Raw genomic sequence first — 25904 nt, forward strand, 5'->3', positions numbered from 1 at the left:
AAAGTGATAATTTGATGGTGGTTATACTCTTATAACCTAGTTTTGGAGTGAAAGCTTTCAGATTTACTGTTTTGTTTTGTTTTGCTTTGAAGTCAAAGCAAGAGCACAAGAGGCAGGGGTGAAAATCTTTTTAGGAATAAGTTTTTCTCATGATTAAACAGTCGGTATAAATCTGTATGAAAGATTCAGACTAGTGGGATTGCTTTTCAGAGCTCTATCTTCCACAAGGAGTCACACGTCTTGGAAATATTAACAGTGAATTCCTGGGTTTCATTTTCTTATAACTCCCCGGACTTTTTAATCACTTGCTTTATTATTATTATTTATTGATGATCTGTATGTTCAACTAGGCAAAGCTTTTACTCCAGATGCCCCTTCCAATGCAACCTTCTCCATTTATCCAGGCTTGGGATTGGCACTAGGAGTATACTGGCTTGTGGCCCCACCATGGGGCCCAGGGTTAACAATGATTGCCTCCAGTTGGCCGACAGGATGCCGGTGGAAACTATGCTTCTGTTGGCCAAATACAAAAGAAGGGAAGAGAGGGAAGGCGTGTTAGGAGGGAATGAGAGAGAAGGACATAGATGTAGTGAAGGAGGACACGAAGAGAGGAGGATTCTAGGGATAGGGTGAAATGGAGACAGATGATCTACTGTAGCACAGCTGAAAGAAGACTATATTGTTATTCTGGTCCAATGGTACATTTTTTTTACATGGAGGCGTTCCCCAGGGTTCACTAGTGGGCCTCCTGCCATTCCTGTTAGACTTGTTTGATCAAGGAGGTCCTAGTCTCATTCCCAGTGCATCACATGCTGACGCTTGGTCACTTCCCTTTGGCGTCACTTTATAACACATAGGCTACCCTTCAACGTCATTGTTCAGTGTCCATTGTGATTGGTTCATTTTTAAAGTGTAAACCTAACAAGTGAAAAGTTTAAACATTTGCGTGAGATATGACGAATGGCATTTCCTGTCTTCTTATGCTCCCATAAGAAGACAGGGACTGTGTTCGGTAAATGCATTTAGTCATTTTTCCTCCATCAAAGAGAACTGTTTACTCTTACCACTAAATATTGCCTTTTGAGATGCAGTCAGCTATGATGAAGCAATATTTGCTGACGGGATATTTAATCATAAACTATGTATAAATGATACGGAAGTGCATGCTATCTTAAGGTTGCCAGACTGTTGGATTCTATAAATTTCTATGTGAAAACGACCCTTTGGGTTACCTGGTCTTTGATTTCAGTTGTGAGATTTCCTAAAGAGTTTATGGTTCTATCATTAGTTTTAAGAATTATGTAATGTATGTAATGTCACATTTAGAATTACTCAGACAATAAAGCAGGGTTGGTATGACTGCTTTGTGGTCGAAAAGATTTGATTGAAAAAAAAGTGGTGAAGACCGAGTGTGTACAACCATCTTTTTAGTACAGTCAATAATGATGACACTTTTTTTCTCAGCCTCACCACGTTCATGCCTTCCTTCCTGCCTAACCCAAATCACAGCAATCATCTCGGCCTGCCACAGCTCCCAAATCACACTGTATCCACTCCTGCATCCTGCTAACCTTTTCCTTCTTTTCATCCATACAGCTGCTGTCAGAATTGTCCTTTGTGTCTATTTATGGCCGTGGCTATACATACTGACTTTAAAAACAAAACTTGTACTTTCAGGTCGTGACCTAGACACCTCGCTTTCTGCTCTGGTGCAATTGTCTAATTATTTATCCCTTTCCCTGCAGTGGCCTTGCAGTCTCCTTCCTTTCCTGTGGTGGAATGACTTTCCCACAGTAGTTGGATGAGGATGAGTCATTACCTCTCCTCCACTGTGACTTAAAAAAAACTTGCATCTGAGTCACATCTTTGTATCTGCGTAATGGCCCAGTTTTTATTAAACCTCCTAAATTACGTTGTTTCACTGCTGATTATGTTTTACAGCATAAAAAAAAGAAGGTCTGTTCAGTCTCAAAGAAAGTGCAGATGTGATGGTTAGGATCAAAAAAGAGCATTCCCTGGTAGGTGTATTTCTTTCATAGAGAGACATTTTCATGGTTTTTTCCATTCTCCTGGCACAAACACATAAAAGTATCAAACATGGCTTTCATATATATATATATATATATATATATATATATATATATATATATATATATATATATATATATATACATATATATATATATATATATATATTATAAAAAGACTTGGTAACAAGTGTTACATGTGCTGTAAAGCCACTGAACCTTGGAACCCTAACAGTGGGCTTATGAATTTCAAATTATTCTGCCGCTGCGGTCACAAATTATTCCGTATAAAAGCAGCAGCTTGATCACTAAAATGAAAATGTCAGTTTGCTTTATCAGCCCACAAATGTGTTCGGTTAACAACCGGACAAAGAAACCTATAATGGGATTGATTATGGATTTGCTGAAGAGGGTGTGTGGGTGGAGCGTTATCTAGTTAGGACACTCTGCAGCGGAAAACGAAAGGCTGATGACTTTGATAACACCATAGGCGGTGCTCCGGTGTGCCACCAAAACAGCATGTGGTCAAGGTGATTGCAGGAGGAAGAGTTAGAGGGATATTCACTTAAGCGGGTGTAGCAGGTGTTTGCAATTTAATCTATGCTGTATGATCGGAATAATTTCATCTGAGGCTGCTGAAATATTTATAACGTGCATCCCAATCAGGCAAATTTATGATATTTGCATTTCCCTGGCGTTAAGGCTCCTGCTGGAAATTCACACTTGAAAATCTATATGTTGTTGTTTAAGCTTTAACTAAGAGGACGACTTCCAGCACCCTGAATTTTCCTTTTCTTTCTTGAAACTGTAGTAAAGCTGAGGGGAATACAAAGTAGGAGTCGAGGGTGGAGGGGTGGGGGGGATCCAGCAGAAAAAGACTCTGACTGGAATCAATCCTAGCTGGGGGTGAATGTTGTTCCAGAGACGAGCGTCTTAACCGCACTGTCTCAAGGAAATTATGTACATGTTTTATTCAGAAACGATCTTAAGAGACCACAAACTAAAGAGCAAAGAAAAACAAGGCGGCAGAGAGATAATTATACACCATATACTCCAGGTATTACGTGTAAAGCATCCCCCCCATACCGTTATCTTACATCCAAATGTCATCAGCATCATTCAGCATATTTTTGCAGTACCAGTGAATGTGTGAGCCACAGCAGGAGTGAATTTTAAAAACACCCTCAATTGTGCATATCCATTATCAGCTCAGTGTTTGGCTGCTGCTACAAAGATGTGCGACCCAACAAGTGGATTAGAGTAGAAATGCTTATGAGAAAATAATCAGACTTAATGAAATTAAAAGAGAGAAAGAAGAGTGTGAGTGTGTGTGAATCGGACATTACTGCAGGCAGTTGGTTTAAACAAGGTGAAACGGGGAAATCTGTGCCAAATGTGTACGGGGAGTCTGATAGTCTTAGTGTCTCGTGTGTTTGAATGCTGCAGCTGGGTGCTGCTGTGCCCTTCAGAAAGAGAGTGCCATATTTTGTGGCGCTGGAGGGGTTGTGGAGTGTGTATACGCATCATGACAGGTTGTGTGTGTGTGTATTGCTCGACTGTGACTGTTATCGTTCCTTTACTCTGTCCGTAATTGGACAAGTGTGTATGTGCGTGTGGGCTGGCAGAGGTCGCAAGGTAATTGTCCTGTGAAAAAACGGTTGCCAAAATGTGTGTGTGTGTCGTAGAAGAGAGCAGGAAGGAGGGCTAACCTCTGCCTCTATCTGTCCACGTCTGGCTGTGAACTCATAATCTGGCCTGTGGAGACAAACCCTCCTCACCACTTGCCACCTGCTTTAGAAATACAGGTTAGATTTAGGTTATTACTGTTATGGAGCTGCCGGCAGGAATGCACAGTTATTAGAGTGCCATACATACACAATTTCCAGGTTATTTCGCAGCTCTGCCTGACAGTCCTGGATTTGCATTTTACACATGGAGCAAGCTCATAATTTTATTGGAGGAATTCAACGGGGAGACACTGCAGGTGAACGGGGCACAATATAATAAAATAAGAAAAAAATATTTTTTTTATGATTAGTTTTCTGCAATATTATGTTTTAATGTGCAAATGATGCGTATTATTTATCCAAATATGCACCGCTGTGCTCACTTTTCCAGAACAAGAATCTGAACGCTGGATAAAAAACCAGATAGATTCTTGTTCTTGGTTTGTTAACATATCGGAGTCAGTGGTTTTTAATATCTTTTCATCACCTTCATGAATCTAAAAGTACTGAATAAATTCAAAAAAATCGATTTTACGCCATAAGATGTTCTATAAATATTGATAGTAATAAAACTGGACATAAAAGTCTTTAAAGCTATGTACTGTGAAACCTCTCTAGGTTCTGATTGGAACAGAATAACATGCAAGCAACAAGAATCATCATAAAACCTCCCCACATACTTTAAATATTTTTTTATCATCAAGTTTTCTGAAATGTCGTCTTTAAACATGCAGATATGCTCCAATTTACACAAACATCCAACAGACGTCTCAGAATAGAGTAGCCCAAAACCTCAAAATTGACTATAGCATGAACTGGAGCATGTTTTTTCCACCAGTATCCCACCTGAAATAACAATGAGGTGACTGGTAATGGAACAAATGTCATCCTTAACTGAGATACGTGCTTTGTTTGTTCCAGCTGTCACTGCTCACGTCTTTTAAAAGTGATGGACTTTGACAGTTCCTGGTTCTGCCTCATTTCTAACATTTGTACTTGTTATTTCTCTGCATTAGAGAAGAATAAAGAGACAGCAAGTGTGAACTTCAAAGTTACAATTTTTCTTTAATGTGCAAACTAGATTACTGTCTGCTGGAACTACATAAGATAACTTAATTAATTCAGAGCAGGTATTTGCACAGTTTCAGTCTCTTCGGCTAAACATAAAAGCCGTCTCATTAAAGAAATACTGACAATTTAGGAAAAATTCTTTCTGAATTGTTGTTTATCAGCTGAAGAATGTGTGATGAATAGCTTTTATTAACTGCTTTTCAGAGTTGCAAGGTGAGGGGAGCTGGAGTCTATCCCAGCTGACTTTAGGTACACCCTGCACAGAGACACAACAACACACGCTCATATCCACACCTAAGGCAAATTTAGAATCGCCAATTAACCGAACAAGCATGTCTTTGAACTGTGGGAGGAAGCCCACGCTGATAAAATGAGAACTTGCAAACTTATTGCGCTGCACCACTCTGGGTGTTTGTGTGTGTGTGTGTTTTAAACATTTGAAAGATTTTGCATGGATTAAATAAGAAGTACTGCTGTGTTTAAAGTGTCCTGTCAAGTAGTTTCATTATGTGTTGTTTTTTGAGGTTGTTCAGAGTAGATGTGCAATCTGTGGCACCATTCCAACACAGAGACAGATATTTGCATCATATACCTAATAGCACTATTGTGTCCTGCAGCATGTAGCCGGTCGGCTAAAGACCCTCTTCGAATCAGTGACAGATTAAGCGTTTTGCTGAAGTGCATCTCGGCAGCAGTTGTTAGCCAACTGGAATCTGTTTCACCTCTCTGATTATTGCAGCCAGGATTCAAGGTGGTGATCCTAAAGTGCTGCCTCTTCACTTTTTAGCTTGAGCTGTGACCACCTGATCATTTTAATGACGGCAGCGAGCAGCTGAATACATAACCTTATGCTACAATGGCACTCAGATCTATTATTGTATATAAAATCTAAAGATTGAGCAGATATAATCTTTTCTTTCTCCTCTGCTCTCCCGTCTCTTCTCTTTGCATATTGTTTTAGCCGAGCCATTGTTCCCCATATCATCATAATGATAATGTATAGTGGAAAATAAAGAAGTGAGGAGGAGTGAAGAGCTCGCGACAATGCTCTCCCTGCTCAGCAATGTGCCGAAGTGATCCCTGCATACACAGCAACATTTTTTAAGAGCTGTGTGCAAACACGATGAACCAGTCCTCCCTGGATGAATGTTGAATGCTGTCGCAGAAAACAGGTGCCAGTGCGCATAGCAGAGAGTGTGCTTCCGACCTGATAATGTGGGCTTCAAAGTGGAGCTTTCTTTCCACATAGGTTTTGTTAAACCCCCTTGAAATGGTGTATATTTTTATATACTTTTTCTGCTAAAAGCATAACTTACAGCACTCGCTCGATCTTGTGCACTCTTCTGGAGATTTGGCGGTAATTCAAGTGACATATAGTGAATGAGGTCAGAGTTTTCTTAATTGCTATGATAATTAAATAAGCCACATCCTGTGTGTGGTTGTGAGAAGACATCCACACACTTAAAGAGACAGACCAGTTTTTAAACTGTGGCTTATAAACATTGTGAGACAGCACACCTGCCTGACGCGAGGAACACAGAGTGATTAGCTGTTAGATGTCGATTGATCCTGTCGTCATGCTTGCTGTGGCTTATGAGAATCCCATGAAGTTCTTGCTGTTGTTCGTTTGTTGTTTTGGGAGGAGCTCAAAGGTGGCTTCTGCTGTTGTCTAATGCAGCAGGCCTTCGAAGAAACTCAAAAGAAAGACTTCTAAAATCAGCTGGAAGCAAGAAGACTGACTCACTCCAGTTAAAATTCAAAAATGGGATTAAGTTCGCTACTTGTGAATCCTGTAAACTTGACCTTTCACAGCATTAAAGAACCGACATAATCGACATTACCCGAAACTCCTTTTAATCCTTAATCAGGAGTGCACCTCCTGAGAAATGTAACTACATGTTGCGTCGATGCTGCCCGCGATGACTTGAATGGCGTGAAAGGTTACAGCGTAGGGCTAAAAGCTGCTTCCAATTACATCGTAAGTTAGGACGTAGATTCCCCGCAGAAGTCTAAATCAAGCTTTAGTGTGAACTTGCAGGGTTAAGTGAACCAGGAAAGCTCAACTTTGCGGTGTGCTGGGATTTTGGGGAAGACTTTGTGTGTGTGTGCTTGTGTGCTTGTGTGCTTCTGGCCACTAAAGAAATGCAAACTCTCTGTTTTGTGCTGTCTTTGTGATGTTGATGAACCAATGCAGGAGACGAAATGTTAAAATGTTCAGACTTTAACCCGTGTGTAGAAAATAAACATGCTACTTTTTTGGTAAATCTTTGAGGTTTTCTGCCAGATAAGTTTGGGCAGATGAAGACCGAAAGAGGATATCACGTGCCAAAAGTGTTTTTTTTTTCTCTCTTTTCTTATGTTATTGCCGTTTAGGGTATTCTCCAAAACAGTTGTGCCTTCAGGGAGATGAAAGAATGTAAGAGAGACATGTGCACAGTCACAATCTTGTGTCTGCCTTTCTTTAAACAAACTTCTGCCAAGTTCAAAGTGACACACAAATATTACTAGGCTAGACTCACTGTAGTAAGATTGCTGTTGAGATTGTTTGTGGTAAAGTGACTACGATGTGCATTCAGGCATGAAAGCGACATGTTCTGATGCCATCAGATTAATGGAAAGGAGTTCACGTCTGAAAAGTAGCTTTAGAAAATTCTTGATATTTACGACTTACAGCCAGAAGTTGGCAAATCGAAGGTGGAAGTTGTTAAAGACTAACGAGACAAAGGCCACAGGGTTCAGCCGGGGTAAAATAAAACAGACAGGAAGTGAATGAAAGAAAGTCGATAAAAGTCACTTCTGTGAGTGTGGAAAGAGATCTTTATGGGGCGGTTTCAAAGAGAGATATTCATGGCGAGAACAGTAACCTGCTACATTTTTCATACATTGCAAAGCGTGCTTTTATCATAACCAGCCTTTTCCCTAGATTCAATAATATGACTGTACTGAAATGTGTCCTTTTAGAGGCAAAAGCTCAACTTCACTTTATTGGCTCACAGCAGAGGAAATCTGCTGTCACTTCATCTAAAACTGTTTGATTTTGAGAAAAATAAAGCAATAAAATAATAAAAAAAGAAATTAAATCTATCTTTAATCTTAAATGACTCCCTGGTAGCCTCTTTTCTGTGTCAACAAGTTTTACTTGGCATTAGCTCTATGCACTGACGCTCTCCTTTTCTAGCCATCTCTCCTCCTCCTGCTAACCCTCCTCCTTTTGGAGCTTTGTTGTGCTCCCCCCTCCTTTCTCCTCCCTTGTATTCGGGGTTGCTCTCTGTGATGTTAAGGTGGCGAATATCTGCGAGCACGCTTAGTTCCTTGGCAAATAAAAGGTGTGGGTGTACGGTTGCCAATCAGGGCCTACTCCTTCTCTTTATTCCTTCAGGGTTTGTCTTAGGAGCAGCTCTCAGAAGCGAGACTCGAACAGAGGGGGTGAATAATTAGCCTCCCAAATTTTGCTCGAATAGTGAACTAGGTCGCTGGCTGACACATGTCTCAATAGGAAACAACCTCGCTGAAAGAGGGAGACCTATGGAGGTTATAAGAGGCCCCTGAAGGAATGCTGTTTCACCTAGTGAGAGGGACTTACTAGAGTCAGAGAGGCAATAAGACACATGCATTTTGACTTTTTTTTTTCCCCTGTCTGGCTTTGGCTGGTGAAAAAGTGAGTCACATGTGGAAAGCAGCAATTCCATCATAGGAGAAAAAAAACATGAGCAAGAAAAAGAGAGGAGGAGGGGTGGGAAGAGTGGGAAGATGAAGAGGGAGGGAAAGGACAAGGCAGAGATACATATAGTGAGAGAGGGGAGGAACAGCGGGAGTGAGTGTGTGTGTGTGAGAGAGTGAGAGAGACGGGAATTCATGCTTCAGAAAGAAGAAAAGAGGTGGTTTGTTTGGAGGGAGAGCAGAACATCTGCGATTTCTCTTTAGGCCGTTAGATATGCAGTTGGTGTGGTGTTCTGCACATGTTTCTCCATTTTTTTTTTCTTTTTTGGTTTCTTATTTGCTGTGCTGCCAGCAACAACAACATACACTCATTTTGAAAATTGGTCACTTCACACCTCCTGTTCACATCTCTCTTATCTCGAATATGTGAGAAAGGATCAGTCTGTTCTTCAGCTATGACTGTTTCTAACAGGATGGACAAATTTACTTGCAAATTCCAAACATAAAGAAGAAAAACATGCTTTCGTGGGGGGAGAAACTTTATCCTCTGGCTTTTACTTGACAGATGGAGGCACACACACACACGCCACACGAAGGGAGGAGGGAAAATGAATTAGGAAACAAGGAAAAAATTGCCACAGTCGTGTTTACTTGTCTGCAAATTTGTGGGGAAGGACAGAGAATCTCTGATTTCCCTCCTCCTCTTCTTCTCTCCTCCCCTTGTGGGCTCTCAGGGCGTGGCCCGTGACCTCCTCACCCCGTGTGCGTGTGTGTGTGTGTGTGTGTGTGTGTGTGAGTATGAGTGAGAAAGAGCGATGTGACGGTAGGGGTGAAGTTTCCCAGCTGCACGGAGAAGGGGTGGGAGTGTACGCTTTTCCTTCACAACCTTTCAGTTTTGAAAGAAAAACCGCAAACTGAAAGAATGAAAGCTTTGTGTGTGTGTGTGTGTCTGTGTGTGTTGTTGTGTGGGTACGTGTGTCTTAGATAGAAAAAGAGATTGAGAGACAAAATGAAGGACAGACTGGGAGAAGGAGTTTTACAGAAGCAGACAGAGAAAGAAGAGAGGCTGTAAGGGAATTGTGGGATTAAACTAATCTGGGCAAATGTGGACACGGTATAACTTTTCGATCTGACCTCAAAGACATGAACAGTTTGCTGCTGCTATGGAATATACGGCAGATTTAATAAAAATCCCCCAAAAACAACAAAGCTTTGTTTATGTATTTTTCACCAGTGTACTCCTCGCAAAGGCAGCTGTGCCGAGAATCAGTTTTTTATGATTAAGTTGAGGAAGGTTGTTGAACTTTAGCTGCGCTTTATTTGATGATGTGGCAGTACTATAAAAGGAGACAGTGGCACTTAGAACAGTTGCTAAACTCCACTTTTGACTTTTCTGCATGCATGGATACAAGATACAAGAAATCTATCTATATATGTTTGTGTTGTTCCTGCATGACCATAATAATGTTGCTTCAGGATCAACATTGCAACTGACCAATGGTGTTCTCATGATGTCATAGCATTGCAATTTGGGGAAAAAAGAAAAAGAAAAAAATGCCCTGGTTCATATTTAACACTATTCTGGAACAAATGGTAAGCATCTCAGATGTTTTCTTTAATAATTTATACAATATGATTAATATATTATGGAAATAGTTTGCTGCCAAATTTAGGTAAGCTAGCTAGCATTAGCTAACTAGCATTAGCTAATGCTAGCTCTCTCTCTTTCTCTCTCTCTGTGTGTGTGTATATATATATATATATATATATATATATATATATATGTGTGTGTGTGTGTGTATATGTAAAGATGTGTATATATGTATATATATGTAGTGTGACTCCAAGTGTGAATTTATTTGTCTGACATGTAACATCTGAAATTAAATGAATGGCATATATGATGGTATGTAGCTCGCTACAAAGCACTCTCTCAGTGTTCTGCTGTGTGCTTTGAGATGATACATTAAAAGTTTATTTGTGGTGTCAGAAGTATTGGTGTAGACAGTAGGTGGTGTTTTATGTTGTACAGATTTTAAAGCAATTTTGTGTTTTCATTTATTTATTTTATTTTAGACTACATGCATAGAATTGACTTGACTGTGGGGACATCATTAACAAAAGGCAGAAAACAACAACAACAAGACACCATGCTTTGTTCGAATAAATAAAGAAATAAATAAGAATAGCACTGCTCCAAATCTTCCTCCATTGTGACTTTTGAGATTAATTCTGTTTCGCTTTAGGACACGAGTATTATGCAGTGCAGACTAAAGCCAAATTTGTTTAACAGCAAACATGACTCAAAAATGAAGCTATATATGCTTATATTTTAAAATAGATGGTATGAATGCTGTTGTTGTTTCCTTCGAGCCTCCTTTCTGAAGATGAGCCAGCTGCCTTTGATATCTGCAGTTTGCGAGGCCTCTCAGCCCGCATCAAGTGACTGCAATGGCCAAATTGATTTTTTCCCTTGGCGTTTTTATCACAAGCAGAGAAATGCTGATTTTGTTGCAGTAAACAGACAATCAATGTCTCCACAATAGCCTGCGATTCTCCTACAGGGGCTAGAGCTGCTTGTTAAAACAATTACCAATCATGGAGACTACATTTTTTTGGATACTGAACACCTCCACATGTGCTCTTTGTTAGGAATGTGTTCAATAATGCCCATAGGCTACTTACACATCGGCCAGAAGAATAATTAAATAGTATTTTTAGCTACTTTGGTATATTATGCTATTACTGTTATGCATTTTTTTTAAATTTTGTTGTAATCAGTTGGGAATAACGTCACTGCCTGTAAAATGAATTCCCACAGATTCCTTAGAAGCTGTAGTTTTTCATCATCAGTATGTGTGCATCTTTTTTGGCTATAATCACAATTCTGGCACAGTAAAGAAAAACTATTATACTCATGTCCAATTCCTGATTTTTAACACTGGGCTGTGCTAGGTTAGCTATGCATGACTCATGATTCCTGCCATGGCCAACTCTCTTGTAGGAGATTTTCATCTCATTTGGCCTCAGAGGGGATTTATGCTTCTATGCTAAATCTAAACTGTAGGTATGTCATAAATGCAAGCTCCTCTGATACCCTACACAGCATGATATTTAAAGTGCTGTCTGCAATATAGTTCTTGATGACCCTGATGAAGGCTGCAGGCCAAAAAGCACTGGTTAAGTAATAAACGTAATGGCTAATTTTCCGCTGCAGTTTTTGAATGGATCATTAAGTGCACAATAATTGTCAACCTCAGTATAAGGAACCATAATCCTAGCCTCAATATAAGGACTCGCAGATGTTAGTATTTCCTGGATAGAGATTGAAAGAACTGATGTGAGTGAATTTACAAAGAAGTGAAAGAAAAAAGACAAAAACAAAGAGCAGAGGATCATGGAAGGAATCCTCGCACTGCATGACACGACCACCAGGTGAAACACATAAGCATGAATGCTGGCAATGGTATCGGCCGCTTACATAGTTTATGTTGTACGTTCTACAAAGATGTCTAAACTGTTTTGGATAAAATTGCAATCACTTTCAGACAGATTTGTGAAGGTTTGCAAATAATTTCTGATCTCATTTAAAATCTAAAGGTCGACTGCCAACATGTTGCAGTCACTGTGAGCCAGTCTGTGCCGATGAGTACAACTCATCTGTGATGCGTCTCTTTGTAAATGAGGACTCAGCTGAACTGGTTGCCGACTGATTGTAGTTAAATTGCTGTCCTGCAGCAACTACATCGCTATGAAGGAATTTCTGTTTCAGATTTATGAGTTTCTGGGTGGACTCTAAGTAGTTAATGTGAATTTCGGTGTATTTAGACAACAACAGATTTGTGATTTCCGCCAATTTATGATAGTTTATTGTCATATTGTGAGAAACAAATTGCATGTAGTTGCAGTTACTAACTGATAGCAGACTGACTTCATTTTATTGCCTTTTTATTATCATCTTGAATCACCGAAATCTGTGTAAAGACAGCGGCAGCTGACGGCGAATGGTCGTGGACTTGGTTGGTAATTTCAAAGACGGGTGTCTTTGGAACAACCGTTTCAGGCAAAAGTTGATGGTTGCAGTAATTTTAGTGCCATGATGTCCATGATGAACCACATCCACTTTGAAAGCTATTGATTAAATGCTGTCATTTTTTCTTGCAATATATATTTAATAAACTCTAAATTAAGCCGCTGTTCTTAAGGTAGCTGATAAGTGGTGGCGTCTCAGTGCCTGGCAATGAAGGCAAGAAAATGGTTAAAACTGAATAAAGACTTGATTCCTGTGTATCCGACACTCATTAGAGTAAACTGATGGCTCCCATTTGAGCATCTCTGTCCCTGCAGCCCTCGTGTGGCTCCACTGAGATGTTTAATTCAGTTTGATGAATAGTGGTGTGATGATCTCAGAGACCAGGCATATTTGCTGATGGGCTGTTTTTTTTTACCATCTAACTATTGATCTCTGAGAGTACTTTAAAATACTTCACTGAAATATTTCCTCATAAGTTCCTAAACTCTGTGGACCAGACAAGGGACCAGCACAAATACTGCCATGAATGCTCCCTGGAAAGGGAGGAGGAGCAGTCCATTTCTCCAACATCCTCGAGAGAAAGAGACAGCGCTTCGGTCTCTGTCTCTCTCCAACTCTTTCTCTCTCGCCTCCCCTCTAGTGGCAGTTAGGAAACTCTGTGGAGGCCCGCTAAGCCTCTCCATGGCTGCCCTGCCTCCCACCTCGAAGCCCATTCACTTCTAATGAGGTGCTCAAGTGTCTGTGGCTTAACTTGAGGGTCAACACACAGAAATGGTCCCTCTTACATCGCTAGCTTCTCCACTCTGGCGAGTGCTAAAGATTAAATGCTCTTATATTTTAATCTGCCGGTGTTTCATTTTAATAGGCATCAGTTAAAATGCTTGTCACACTTTATTTTCCGTGCACCAGACTAAGTCATTATAAATGAACACTTGCTTGCATGATACTATGCCTACATTATTCAAAGTCTACTTCTGTTTAATCCTCAGCCGTCTCAAAAAACAAAAAGATAAACTGTTTTCTTTACTGTAGCACCGATGCTTGACTCATACAAATCCCAGCACAACTGGCTGCTCGACGCTTGACACATTACTTTGACAGTCTGCAGATACACCCTGGATGAATGGGGATCAAAAGGCAGTGCTTCCCTCTACCTGAGCAACTCTCAAAATATCAGACCTCATGCACTTGAGAAGGCATTACTGACAACAAACAAATACCCCTTCAGCTGCAGTCACTCTCCAGCGTCCCACTTCACAAACACTTCCAGCGAAACCGTGGACATCAGACAAATTGTTTTTGATTGTTTGCCAATATCTTTTTCCCCGATATGGTGTGAACAGGCTGTGTGTGGTTTTTACACCATAACCTGTGAGCCCAAAGCGAGCTCACCTTCTCCTAATTGCGTGGATTAAAACAAGCACGGACAAGCGCAGGCATGCTTCGCCGTCAGGGGCAGCTATCAAAGATTAGTTGGTTAGCAGAAGAAGAAGAAGAAACTTAATTAAGCAAGTAAATGTGGTAGTAGAGGTGTGGAGACTCGAAGTCTACCTTGTTTGTCTGTATTTGAGCTGCCACAACTTTTCCCATTGACACCACAATTAATAACCTAAATAAATAAATTATGGGAGCTCAACAACAGTGGCAGCTGGGCGAGGTGGGTGGTAGAGGGTGGAGTCTTGCACAGGCAAAAAATGAAACCACTTTCAAAGGCCTTTCAAAACTTTTGCCTCTCTGCTTTTTAGTAATCTGGTTGTGTGCTTTTCAATTACTGCTGCAGGCTTTCTGTTGAGGAACTGAATATTTATTTATTATCAAACCTTCAACTTGTTTTTTAGGTATTTATTTATTGGTTTTCTGGACACTGAACCTGCCAGAATACTACTCGCTCTCTGACACGATGTTGCAGGGGGATATATTCGACTGTCTTTGTAACCTTCAGGACCTGTCAGTCCTACATCCATACCCACTTCACGCCAAGCAATGAACAGAAAGCTTCTGCAGCTTTGTAAAGCTGAGAGCAACCGCAAAGGAAGGTCATAATTCTTTGAAGGCTGAACATTATAAGCAGCCCCTTTAACACTCTGCCCTGTCCACTTCTCATGTCGGTATTTAATTTAATCTTTTTTTGTGGAACTGTGTATCTTTTATACATTTATATGCTTTTATTTAACGCTAGCAGGCATAAATCTAGGTGTAAACGCTACAGTCACACAGACCAACAGTGCAATAGCTCATCAGCATCTGCTTATATGAAGAGCAAACTGTAAATATGAGGCATCAACACCGCATTCAGCTGTGCGGGCTGATAGAAAGAGTTGCTATTGCTTCCTGTGTATTCAGCCAAATAGGATTAATTCTTAGAGGATGCATTAGACAGCAAGCATGGATGAGATGATTGACAGTTTATTCATGCAGCAGTCTGAAGTCCATAAACTTGAAATTGTGAAGGGAATACACATTAGTGTAATAATATGCTTGGCTAATAATTATCCCTGAGTAAAGACTTCACAGTGAGCTACGTGTACAAACACCTCTCATTTGAATACACAGTTCCTTGAGAAAGTCACCGTGCGTTGCTCTTTATGCAGTAGGATATCTAAAGGAATGCAAGAGACATCGTGTAAAAGTGCTAACTCAAACAGGCCAGTTTTGATGGTAAACATTCAGGTTTAGAGAAATGCAGATGAAAGATCTGTGAGTCAATACAGGAATAATCCAGACGTTTGAGAAAACAGGCGTTTATCTGTCTTGATTAATAGCCGTTTAATGCGGTTCAGCAGAGACACTGACGCACGCAGATTTGATTGGGATTCATTTTCAATTCCATTATTATTTTTTTGCTTTTAATTCTGTGCTAAAACCTAACAGGCTAATTGTCATTATGTGTGTCCACAGAGACAAAATGTGTTTTCACTGCAGCGCGTGAAAAATAGTTCGGACGCCACATCCCGTTCATTCATTTATATATTTCCCACTGACTTATGGGACAACACTTGGCACTTAGTGCTTAGCATCCATCCATCCATCCATCATCTGCATCCTAGACATCAAAAGATTAGTGTGTGCCGTTGATTTGTGTGTGTGTGTGTTGTACTGGTTTGAGAGAACTAAGTGACTGTCAAATTACATAAGGGTGTGGGATAAATCTGTTGGCTTTTCTCCGCAGACTTGGCTCTTTTTTCTTTTTTTGATTGTCAGGGTTGGCAAGAGGCCAGCGTGTGTATGCACACACCAACACAAGTGCATTTTACATACCGCGCTTTTTTTCCAGCTCCTTATCTCCTATTTCCTGCCTGTGTTTCGGTCTTTTCCCCTGATTCTCTGTCCTCTATACCAACAAATGCACTAAACCTATAAACGCACATCTACAGCCCAATTTTTTTTCTAGCAGGTTATATTAGAGATAAAGTGGTAAATCTTATATTGTTCTTGTTGTTGACATAATAGCCTGGGCTTAGTCCTCTTCAGTCACTCTGATTGCACCATTGACTCTACATTAATACGGTAAATATCCTGTAAATTATAAATTATGGTGTCAACAAGCTCTTCCCGATTAAAAGCTGCAGAATCATACACAGCATCGCTTCAAATTAGCGCCAGGCTGACTGGTGAGATGATAAATAAATCAAGAAGCTTACAGTATGCGCCACATTTGTTTACTGAATTAAAAATAAATGAAAAAAAAAAGTCAAGAAGCCGACAAATGTAGAAACATGCATAAGAAACCGATCGCCGGTTAACTTTGAATGAGTGATGGGTTGGAGTCTGTTTTGTTGAGCTGATGAGAAAATCTGAGCTGCAGCAGCTGGCGTCTTTCAGTTTTAGCGTACGGTTGCAGTTTGTGAATTTAAAGATGTTCTTTGTGTTTCTGTTAATATTATTTTTCTTTCCCATTTCCGACGTGCCCCCTGTTGAGTATATAAAATGTGCCGCTCACACTGAGGCTGACTTCTCAGAGAATTTTCACTCAGACTTTCTTGACTGTCTACTTTGAACCTTCAAACAAACAAACACACACACAGTAACCCTCACATTTTGTGCTTTCATTTCTTACTTTCTGCTCTCTGAACTTTCCTTCTTCTCATCAATATGCCTTTTGCTTGCCAGCGGAGGTGCTCCAGGCTCTCCGAGCCCTCTTCAGTCCGCAGTTGTAACATTTCACCATCTATTCCTGACCTAATGTACACAAGCACTTCATATCCCAACACCCCAGACGCTGAACTGTAGCTGTGTAACATTTTGAAAATATTAATACTGTAATACATATCATACTCCAAGTTCAAACAACCTAGCTTAGGCTCTTTTTGACCAATTTAAACAGCGCTAGTGTGTGTTTTTTAAATTTATTTTGCTTTTATTGACAGAAAAAGTTTAAAGTATATGTAATTGTGAGGATTTGCTTTAGTTTAGTGTAATAGAAAAGGCATACTTCTTTATACATATCCTTTCCTCCAAATTCCTAAAAAATAAAAAAAAGACATTTTATCCTTGATCCAAGGTTTGCAAAATACCCTTAAAAAGATGTTCTTTTTTTTCTTGTTCAGAGGGTTCACATCCGGCCATCAGTGACGCTGCACAACATGCTTTTGAAATCATGTGAATAAACCTCAATTGGCGTTACTTGAGGTTGTGACTTCACTTTATCCTCTGCATATGTTTAACCATTCACAAACCATGGCTTTTCTTTTTTTTTTCTTTAACAACATGGACTACAAAGTTCACAGTGTTGCTGCTTTTTTCCCTCCTTTGTCGAGTCAAATTCCCCCAGTGTCAGAGCCAGCGCAGGAATACACTGTGTGAATCTGGTGCACGCAGAAGTAACGAGGGGAAGTTGCGTAAGGGAATAGTGAGAGCTGCTGTGTTGACATGGCCTGGGTCTGTGCCAGCCATCCGTTCTTGTGACCCACTCTGACCTTAGCTCCGGAGCGCTCAGCGGACGAGGGGCTTTACTGCGGCTTGACTTTACTGGTTAAAGAGATGATGTCAGGGCTAGCAGGTAAAAAGGCTCACACGCATACTTAGATATGCCGTCCAATCAAAACAAGCGGGCGCATACTGCACTTATTTTTGCGAGCTTGTGTTTATATAGACACATTCGCTCATGGCACTACACTCACACCCTGGTCCCTTCTCTTTCCCCTCCGCCTGACTCCCCACCACAACTATGCAAGCAACTTCAGCTCAGTCACCTAATTGATTCCAGATCTCTCTCTCCCCCCATCTCCTCATCCCCTCACTCTCTCAGAGCCTCCTCCTCCTCCTCGCTGTCACTGCTGCCCCCTCGCTCTCTCTCTGAACCTCCTGGGTCTGAGTGCCTTCCATGTGTACATTCCTTTTCTTTTTGTCTGTTTCCTATGAATTTGCATACGCAAACATCATAAAGGTGTTTCTCCTCAGGTCGTATACTATGTTAAAATTTATTTTCACCTGAAGGTTCATGGGAAACAATCAGTATTCAGTGAAATATGATGATAAGCGCACAGCTGACAATTAAAGCTTTAACCAGAAGTTGTAAATCTAAACTGTCCAGGGTGGAATAAGGGAAACAGAAGTCATTGTGCCAGCAGTTTAAAGGTTGTAAACAATTTGCAAGCTGTAAAATTCAAAAGCCCACAGCGTTTCCTGTTTACCGCCTTCTGAATCCTGCATTGTTAGCGGGGTGTTTTAGAGATCTGGTCCGTTGCGTTGAAGTGACAGGTGTCGGTAACGGGTTTAGGAGAACGGTGTCACTAGATCATGAGAGTGTGTGAGGGATTGAGGGCACAGTATGAAGCTGAAATCAGGTGAAAAGGAAATATGTTCCTTTTTTGTGCGTGTGTTGATAAAAAATTTAATGTTACATAGTGAGCTGTATGGCTGTAGAAACCTGGTGTTGATCTCTAAAGCACCCCAACTGCAAACAAACAGCAAGCACAGAAACCAAGTTTCTTTTAATTTCAGAAATCCTTGTTGTGTTTGTTACCTCACATCTAAACAACCTCTGCTGGATTTGAAGCTTGTGATCCTACAAGCATATTACATAATAACTTTTAAAATGTGTAAATCTCACAGTAAAGCACCAATGTGAGTATTACAAGGATAAAAAGAAAGCATGGTACGATGCCGAGCCTTTGTGCCACTAATGTCAGCTGCTGCTTGTTTAACTGATTTCCTCTCATCTTATTCTCGTGTGTCATTCACATCATGTAGCTTACTGAAGACAATGAAAAAAATAGCACTGCTTTTCAGCCAGTTATCATGGAAATGCACGCAGGATTCCTTTCTACCTAAATTGTACAGCTAATTTTAACACATTTGCACACCTACAACCAGAAAGAGTAGGCCGGAGAAGAGAACTAGCTGCTGTTACGTAAGACAGCCACACCATGTCAAACTCATGCAGGGGGGAAAAAATTGACCATGTAAAACAGAAAAGCTGTGGAGGAAAAAAAAAAGGCCCTTTAATATTTTAATTATCCAAGAATTAGCAATGCTAATCGCTCCCAAGAAAATTACAGTATGTCTAAAGACAAACAAGAGAAGTTTCCAATACTGCAACAGGTTCTCGCTTCGCCTCACCTGTGAGCTGTAGCAGGTTTGGATGCCTCAGATGTGACCTCCTAATTGACAAATTAAGAACTGTGTTTTCATCTCCAGCTTAAGAAAAAACACACGTTCTGGCAGTGTGGACCAGTGCTGCGTCTCCTTTCATCTACCAGGAGACCTTATGAATGAATGGGGCTCGCGAATGATAGGAATGGCTGGGCTGGCTCCGAGCAAGCGGCTGAGGGGGGAGACAGGGAGTGATTTGCGTTTTCACAGATCTGGTTACTCAATAAGGCGCAAGAGGAAAAAGAGGAGAACAGTGATGGACAGTTCTCTTTCTTTGTTTATGACTATACTTAGGGTATAAGCTGCATAAACTCTGGCTCATGCTGCAGCAGTGCCATATCGCCAGCCAGCAAAAAGACAGCAAACTACTGTTACTGTACTGGAAAGCGCTGTTAGTAATCCCCTGTGGGCATCTGGCTTCTCCCTGCACACTGTTGTTTTTATTGTTATGATGTCTGTGTGAGTATTAAATAAGAAATATAAAAGATAGAGGTTTGCTGCGTCATATCACAAAATCACACATTATTAGCTGGAATATTCCCCTTTATGTGGAGAGGGGAGAAAAATAAATTGAAGTGGGATAGCGTCATGGGCTAAATGTGCCGATCAATACATGAATAAAAAAGAATTGAACTTTGTGTTTGTGCTGATCTAAAAGATCACTGCAGGCATGTTGAAATGGGCTGCTTTCACAGCCTTTTAATTTTCCTGGGTGACATCTTTAGACCTCATCAAGCGTTAGCGCTTATACTTGTGTGTGACTGCCAGGCATTGTCATAAACTGTACTGTGAGCATTTCATGACATCAGCACATTTACATACACGCTGTAGATGTTGTCTGTGTTCAATTACAGCTATATGCAACCCTCAGTATTCTTAGTCTTTTGGTAACCTTATCCTGCTGGAAGCATCCATCAGAAGACGGGTACGCTGTGGTCGTAAAAGGATCCATGCTTTCATGTTGTTTATACCAAACTCTGACCCTGCTATCTGAATGTCACAGCAAAACTCAAGGCTCATGAGATTCAGCAATGTTTTTACAATCTTCTATTGTCTAATTTCGAAGAGCCTGTGTGAATTGTAGCTTCAGTTTCCTAACATCTGCTTTGACATTCAACACATTGTATGCTTTTCTCTTCCCTTGTAGCAAGTGGTTATTGGAGTTACTGTTACCTTCCTATCAGCTCGATGCAGTCTGGTCATTATCCTGTGACCTCTGGCGCGGCGTTTTTGTCCAAAAGCTGCCACCCACTGGATATTTCCTCTGCTTTGGTCCATTCTCTGTAAACTCAAGAGATGGTTGTGTGGGAAAATTAGCAGTTCTGAAATATCCACACCAGCCTGACAGGCTCCAACAAATATTACCTAATTAAAAGTCACTTGAATAATCTTTCTTCCCCATTCTGATGCTCACCTTGACCTTCAGCAGGTCATTAGGACATCATGTCTACATGCCTAAATGTACTGTGTTGCTGCCGTGTAACTGGCTGATTAAATATTTGCCTTAATAAGCAGTTAAACCTAATAAAGTTGTACCTAATGAAGTGTCCGCTGAGTGGGTGAAGTTCAGTTAAAGTTCAAATTATTTCTTTTAATAAAAATGTTTAAATAGTTAAAAAAAAAAGTAGTAAAACAGTTATAAATTTTTACTCTGTAACTACAAAAAAAAACCTCAGTAAATATGGGAACAGTTATAAATGATTTTTTTGGGGATAATTATGAAAACTGCCTCCATCCCCAACCCACATTTGTAGATTTGTTATCCTCTTCTGAGATGTGTCGTTATCGTCCTCCTCCCTTTTTCCCTCTGTGCCACGTCTTCTTCTGTTTCACTTTCTCCCCATCTGTGCAGCCTTGTAATGTTTCTTTTCTTTCATATTAATGAAAACACACACTGTGTTGCCATGCATACCCAGGCATTGCAGACTCACACACATAGATGCTTGCACACATACACACAGAGTAAACAGAGACCAACCTCTGCTCAGACATGCAGCGGGCCAGCTAATTAGTAAAGTGGCAGTGGGGTTTGTGTGAAATTGCACACATAAACACACACACACACACGCTGCCCAGTGAGAGCTCATAGTGTGCGCACGGCACAGACACCGGTGGACAGCAGAACTGCTGGTGCTATTGATCCAAAACAAGACAGAGAGCAGGAGGGGGAGAAACAACAATGCTTAAGAAAGTCATGTATTAGACCTCACCTTTTGTTTCTTTTCATGAAGTAATTCAGCTGGAGGAAGTCATCTGCCACACTTCTCGTTACATTATTTTTGCATTGTCATGAGACGCATTGTTACATAATTGCCAAGTGACATTTGTGCTAATAATTATGTCTACATATCAGCACAAATCCCTATACTAATAAGGGCGTATCCAGCATTCTTCACTTTAACCTTCACGTTCTTGGTCCCTTTGCACAATACATTTGAATTATACAGCATATTTCCAAACCTTAGAAAGTTGTAGATTGCTCTGCCATTTTTAGCCCCATCTTTGCCACAGAGTTGGCTCACATGGTTTTTTTCACAAAGCACGAGGGATCATTAAAGAGCTCAGTATTAACCATAATGTGCTTTACCCACAGTATTTGAAAGATTGCAGACAAAATGTAATGTGATTACAGTAACGTGTTACTTTTTCAAGCGTGGAAAATGGTCACCGTATGAAAGGCAGCGTGATGTCACCGCTAGACTTTGGATCAATACCGTCTTTGTGTTTATTAGCTCAGAGTTATAGTGAGCGGTCAGTCCCTCTAGTGGTGCCAGGGCAACACAGTCTGAGGAGCTGAAAGAGAAGGCGAGAGAGAGAGCACACAAAGAGAAAAAAGAGGGACTGATGGACAGATGGAGGTGGAAAGCTGGGGTTAGATGCGGAGGGTGGAATGGAGAAAAAGAGAGGGAGAAGTGTTCAGAGTGGTAGTGGCGACCCAGTTCCATCACTGCTTGTTTGTGTTTGACGTGGCGCAGCAGTTAAGAGCATTGTGGCACGAGGATTGAGGGTGGCAAGGCTGCGTGAAATAAACATGCATTTGTGAGGATGTTACCTCACGTTACATGCATGTACACAAAGACTTGCACCCACGCACGCGCTCATAAAGGTATTAGTTGAGCAACTGATTGCCTGATTGCCATGATTAACAGCAGCTGCTTTGCTAATTGCGTAATTTTTCCACATGATTTTTATTTTTGACTTTTTCCTCCAGTTTCTCAGATGTTAGAATTTACTCCCATTTTTCATCTCTTATTTCACTAACAAAAGAAGGAATCGCTGTTTGTTTATGTGCTCTTCACTTTTCTACTTCACACTTGGCACGTCTGTTGCTAGGGACCAAATGAACAGTGGTGTTGAGTTTACATTTCTTTAAATGGGGCAGTTCTTGTACTTTGGCTATGCTGTTCACGTCGTATGATATCTGCGGGTGAAGTGTTTAGGGAATATAGTTATATTGGAGCTTACAGTTTGTCATCATTGGAATTTAAGGGTTTAAAAAAGTCAGCCTTGATTCTGGCAAAAATACTTTCTCGTTGTTCCTCTCACACAGCCTTAGTCTCGTCTCCCTCCTTTCACCCTCGGCTGATGGTTGCCCCTCACTGAGCCTGGTTCTGCTAGAGGTTTCTTCCTGTTAAAATGAGTTTTTCCTTCCACTGTCACCAAGTGCTTGCTCATAGAGGGTCATCTGATTGTTGGGGTTTTCTCTCTATTATTGTAAGAATGCATCGTAATGAAAAATGAAGAGATCCTGAAGCATGCATGATATATCATATCATTAAACATATAATTTCAATTATTGCTGTTTACTTAGGTAGATTGCACACACACTCTTTTTTTGCAGTTATTTCCCCTCATTTTTCTTTACTGTCTTTCTACTTCGACATAAATTTGAAGTGAGTGTAAGATGTAAATCAATGTGAAAATAGCTTTTAATTGCATCTGCTTCTTTAAAAACTGAGTGCTAATTAGTCAGACCTAGTAAAACAAAAACTGATGAGTCAGTTTAATCTAATGGAGACCGAGGTCGATTGCACCCAGCTCCTTTAAAATCTTTCAGGCGTGATGCAGTTCCCTGTAGCAAGGGATGGGATGAATGATTGATCATGATGCTGTAAAGCTGTATTGCACTTAGCTGTGCATTTAGCGTTGACAGTGTGCTTCTTCATCAGGCCTTCCGTGTTTCTCCTCCAATAAAACAGGCAGTTAAAAGTGGAAAGGTAGCGGTGGTCATCGGCCGACTGTTGGTGAAATGACAGTTTCATGGTATTTTCTTCATCCCCTTTTTGATATCACTGCTAGTTTATTTCACACTCCATTTTTTCTATATTTACACTAATAGCGTGTGCATGTGCTTGTGTGGATGCCTGACCTTGTTTCCCTGCAACAGTGATTTGTCACACCTTGTGTTGATATGGCGCAGTGAGCTGGCTCTTTGACAACTACACTATAAACGTGAGCGTCCAGTGTGAATCGCGTGTTTTCTGGCATCTAAAGCGTACGCTGGCACTACCGTTGGGATTTGCTACACACGTTCTTCTCTTTTATTAGCTACAAAATTACATGCATTAGGGGAGCGAATGTGGCAATGTTTCCTTTTAGATGGTGGCTCAGTTTGTTGACTTTTGGGTGGAAGTGCTGGAAAATGTGAGGCTGAGGAGTCTGTGACATAGTTCTGGAGTAATAGGGGTCAGGAGCGTGTTATGGAGCTGGTCATGAGGAGAGTAAATGAAGATGGGTTGTACAGGACTGCCAGAGTTTGGGAAGGTAAAAAAATTGTGGGATTTTTAATAGCGGGAGAGAGAGGGGGAGATATAGAGACAGTGAGAGCTAATGAGCTGGATTTTGTGGAGACTTGGCATTCTGCTCATGGTGTTCTCTCTCTCTCTCTCCTCTGTAGAAGAGCTGGCATGAGCGAGCTTCCTGTCTGAGCCCTGAAGCAGGAGTAAATGAGGGGTGGGTGGGTGGGAGGGCGGAAGGGGTGGGGGGGACGCGGGGGCACGGTGGAGGGGTGTTGGAAGCAATAGAACAGAGAAAAGGAGGAGAAGGAGGAGGAGGGGTGAGGGGTGGGAGGGACCAGTGCTGAAATTGAATGCCAGGGCGCCATGCTCTCACCGCCAGCGTTTCCATGGTTACAGGGTAATTCTGGCGAGTAAGGAAATTTCATTCACTCTGGTATGGAGAAGAAGAAGAAGAAGAAAAAAATAGGAGGGAAATATCAACAAAGCAACAGAAATGGAGAAAGACAGACACGGCGAAAAAAAAAAAGAAAGAAAATCAGGGAGGAGATAAAAAGGAGACAGAGGAGAGAAAGAGGAAACCTCTTCTGGGGTTTGTGCCACCCATCCCCCCGGCGATCTGCCTCTGCTTCTGTCTCTCATTCCTTTTTTTTTTCCTTGTGTATTTCTGTGATGCTTGGTTTGTTTGCCACCACCCTATAAGCAAACACAACACCCACCCACAATCCTCCAGTTCTTCCAGCAGCCCTGCAGGTATATGGCAAAGAACAAAGAGAAACACTGTTAACTGGCCGCTGTGTGTGCATTTGTCAGTGTGTGTGTGAGAGTGTGTCTCCTTTTTTTTTCTTTTTTTTTTTTTGGGGAGGAAGGCAGTGGGGGTTGGTGCCAGGGTAGGTTTTGGGTGGGAGCCGGAGTGGGGGGTAAAGAAATCAGGAGGCAGAAGGATTGTTCACAGCATACTGCAGACCAAGCTGCTTAGACAAACTTGATTTAATTTGTCTTCAGACACGTTTTTAAAGGAAAAGTGAATTGAGTTAAAACTCTTTATTCCTGTAAAAACCTGAGCAGGGCGAAGCCTGTGTGTCAGCCTTTATAGATACAGGCATGCTCTCACTCTCAGGCTAACAGGGGCTGACAACTGCATGGGGTTTGACTGGGCCGTCGTTGCAGCCAATGTGACAGCTGTACAGCCGAGGAAACTCTCTGTCTTCACACACACACACACACACACACACACACACACACACACACACACACACACGGGCATCATCTTGATTTTAAATATGATGTGTAAATTATCTCATCAGCACATGCAGCATGTTTTGACAGAGTTATCCATAAACAAAATTTCATTAACGTGTTGACCATGTGCTGTTTATTATTGTCAAGGTGGCGTGTGCAGATGTCCTACTGTCACAGTAAATGACGTTACTTACTGAGATAACAGTAATGTAATACTTTCTCATTAGAGATGCACCGATTCACGGCTGCCACATCACAATTTTCTTGGCTGATTCCAGTTTCGGATCTTTTTGCAAAGTGTGACCTCCTTATACTGATTTTTCTTTCTCCTCTCTATGACTGACAGCATATACAAACCAAATTCTGCTTTTTTCCATGCATACGCCTGTAATGCCTGTAACTGCAAAACATATTCACTTACACAACTGAATACATTTATATACAGTTAAGTAGTCTGCTACTGGAAAAAGAAATGAACTGAAAATGGGTTGCTGCTCACGCGCCTTTGCTTGAGAGATTTTACCTTACATCAAGCAAATAGAGGTGCAACAGATTTAGATAACAAAACAAGTGTCAAGTGTACATAATTTCTCACTATGTTTATAGCTTCACCAGCTTTGATGCTCATACCGAGGCTCTGGGTAGCTTTAACTTTAATCACTTTGCTTTATTGTACTTTGCCTTTATTAGCTTCTTTATAATGTCCAGATCAGTCAGCTGAGGGTGATTTTAAGTGTCTGATTGGGTTTGTTGTTATCAACAGCGAGCAGCTTCCCCACTAACAGCATGTTAGCATGTGGCTGGTAATTGAACA

General features: G+C 41.0%; 1 protein-coding gene across 3 annotated transcripts in view; it reads left to right on the forward strand.

Moving 5' to 3' along the window:
• Positions 1-25904, forward strand: part of LOC134630804 (mediator of RNA polymerase II transcription subunit 13-like) — an 83640-nt gene that overhangs the window by 24822 nt on the left and 32914 nt on the right. The gene's annotated exons all lie outside the window — the stretch shown is intronic.

Source organism: Pelmatolapia mariae, linkage group LG7 (genome assembly GCF_036321145.2).
Source record: "Pelmatolapia mariae isolate MD_Pm_ZW linkage group LG7, Pm_UMD_F_2, whole genome shotgun sequence".
Lineage (NCBI taxonomy): Eukaryota > Metazoa > Chordata > Actinopteri > Cichliformes > Cichlidae > Pelmatolapia > Pelmatolapia mariae.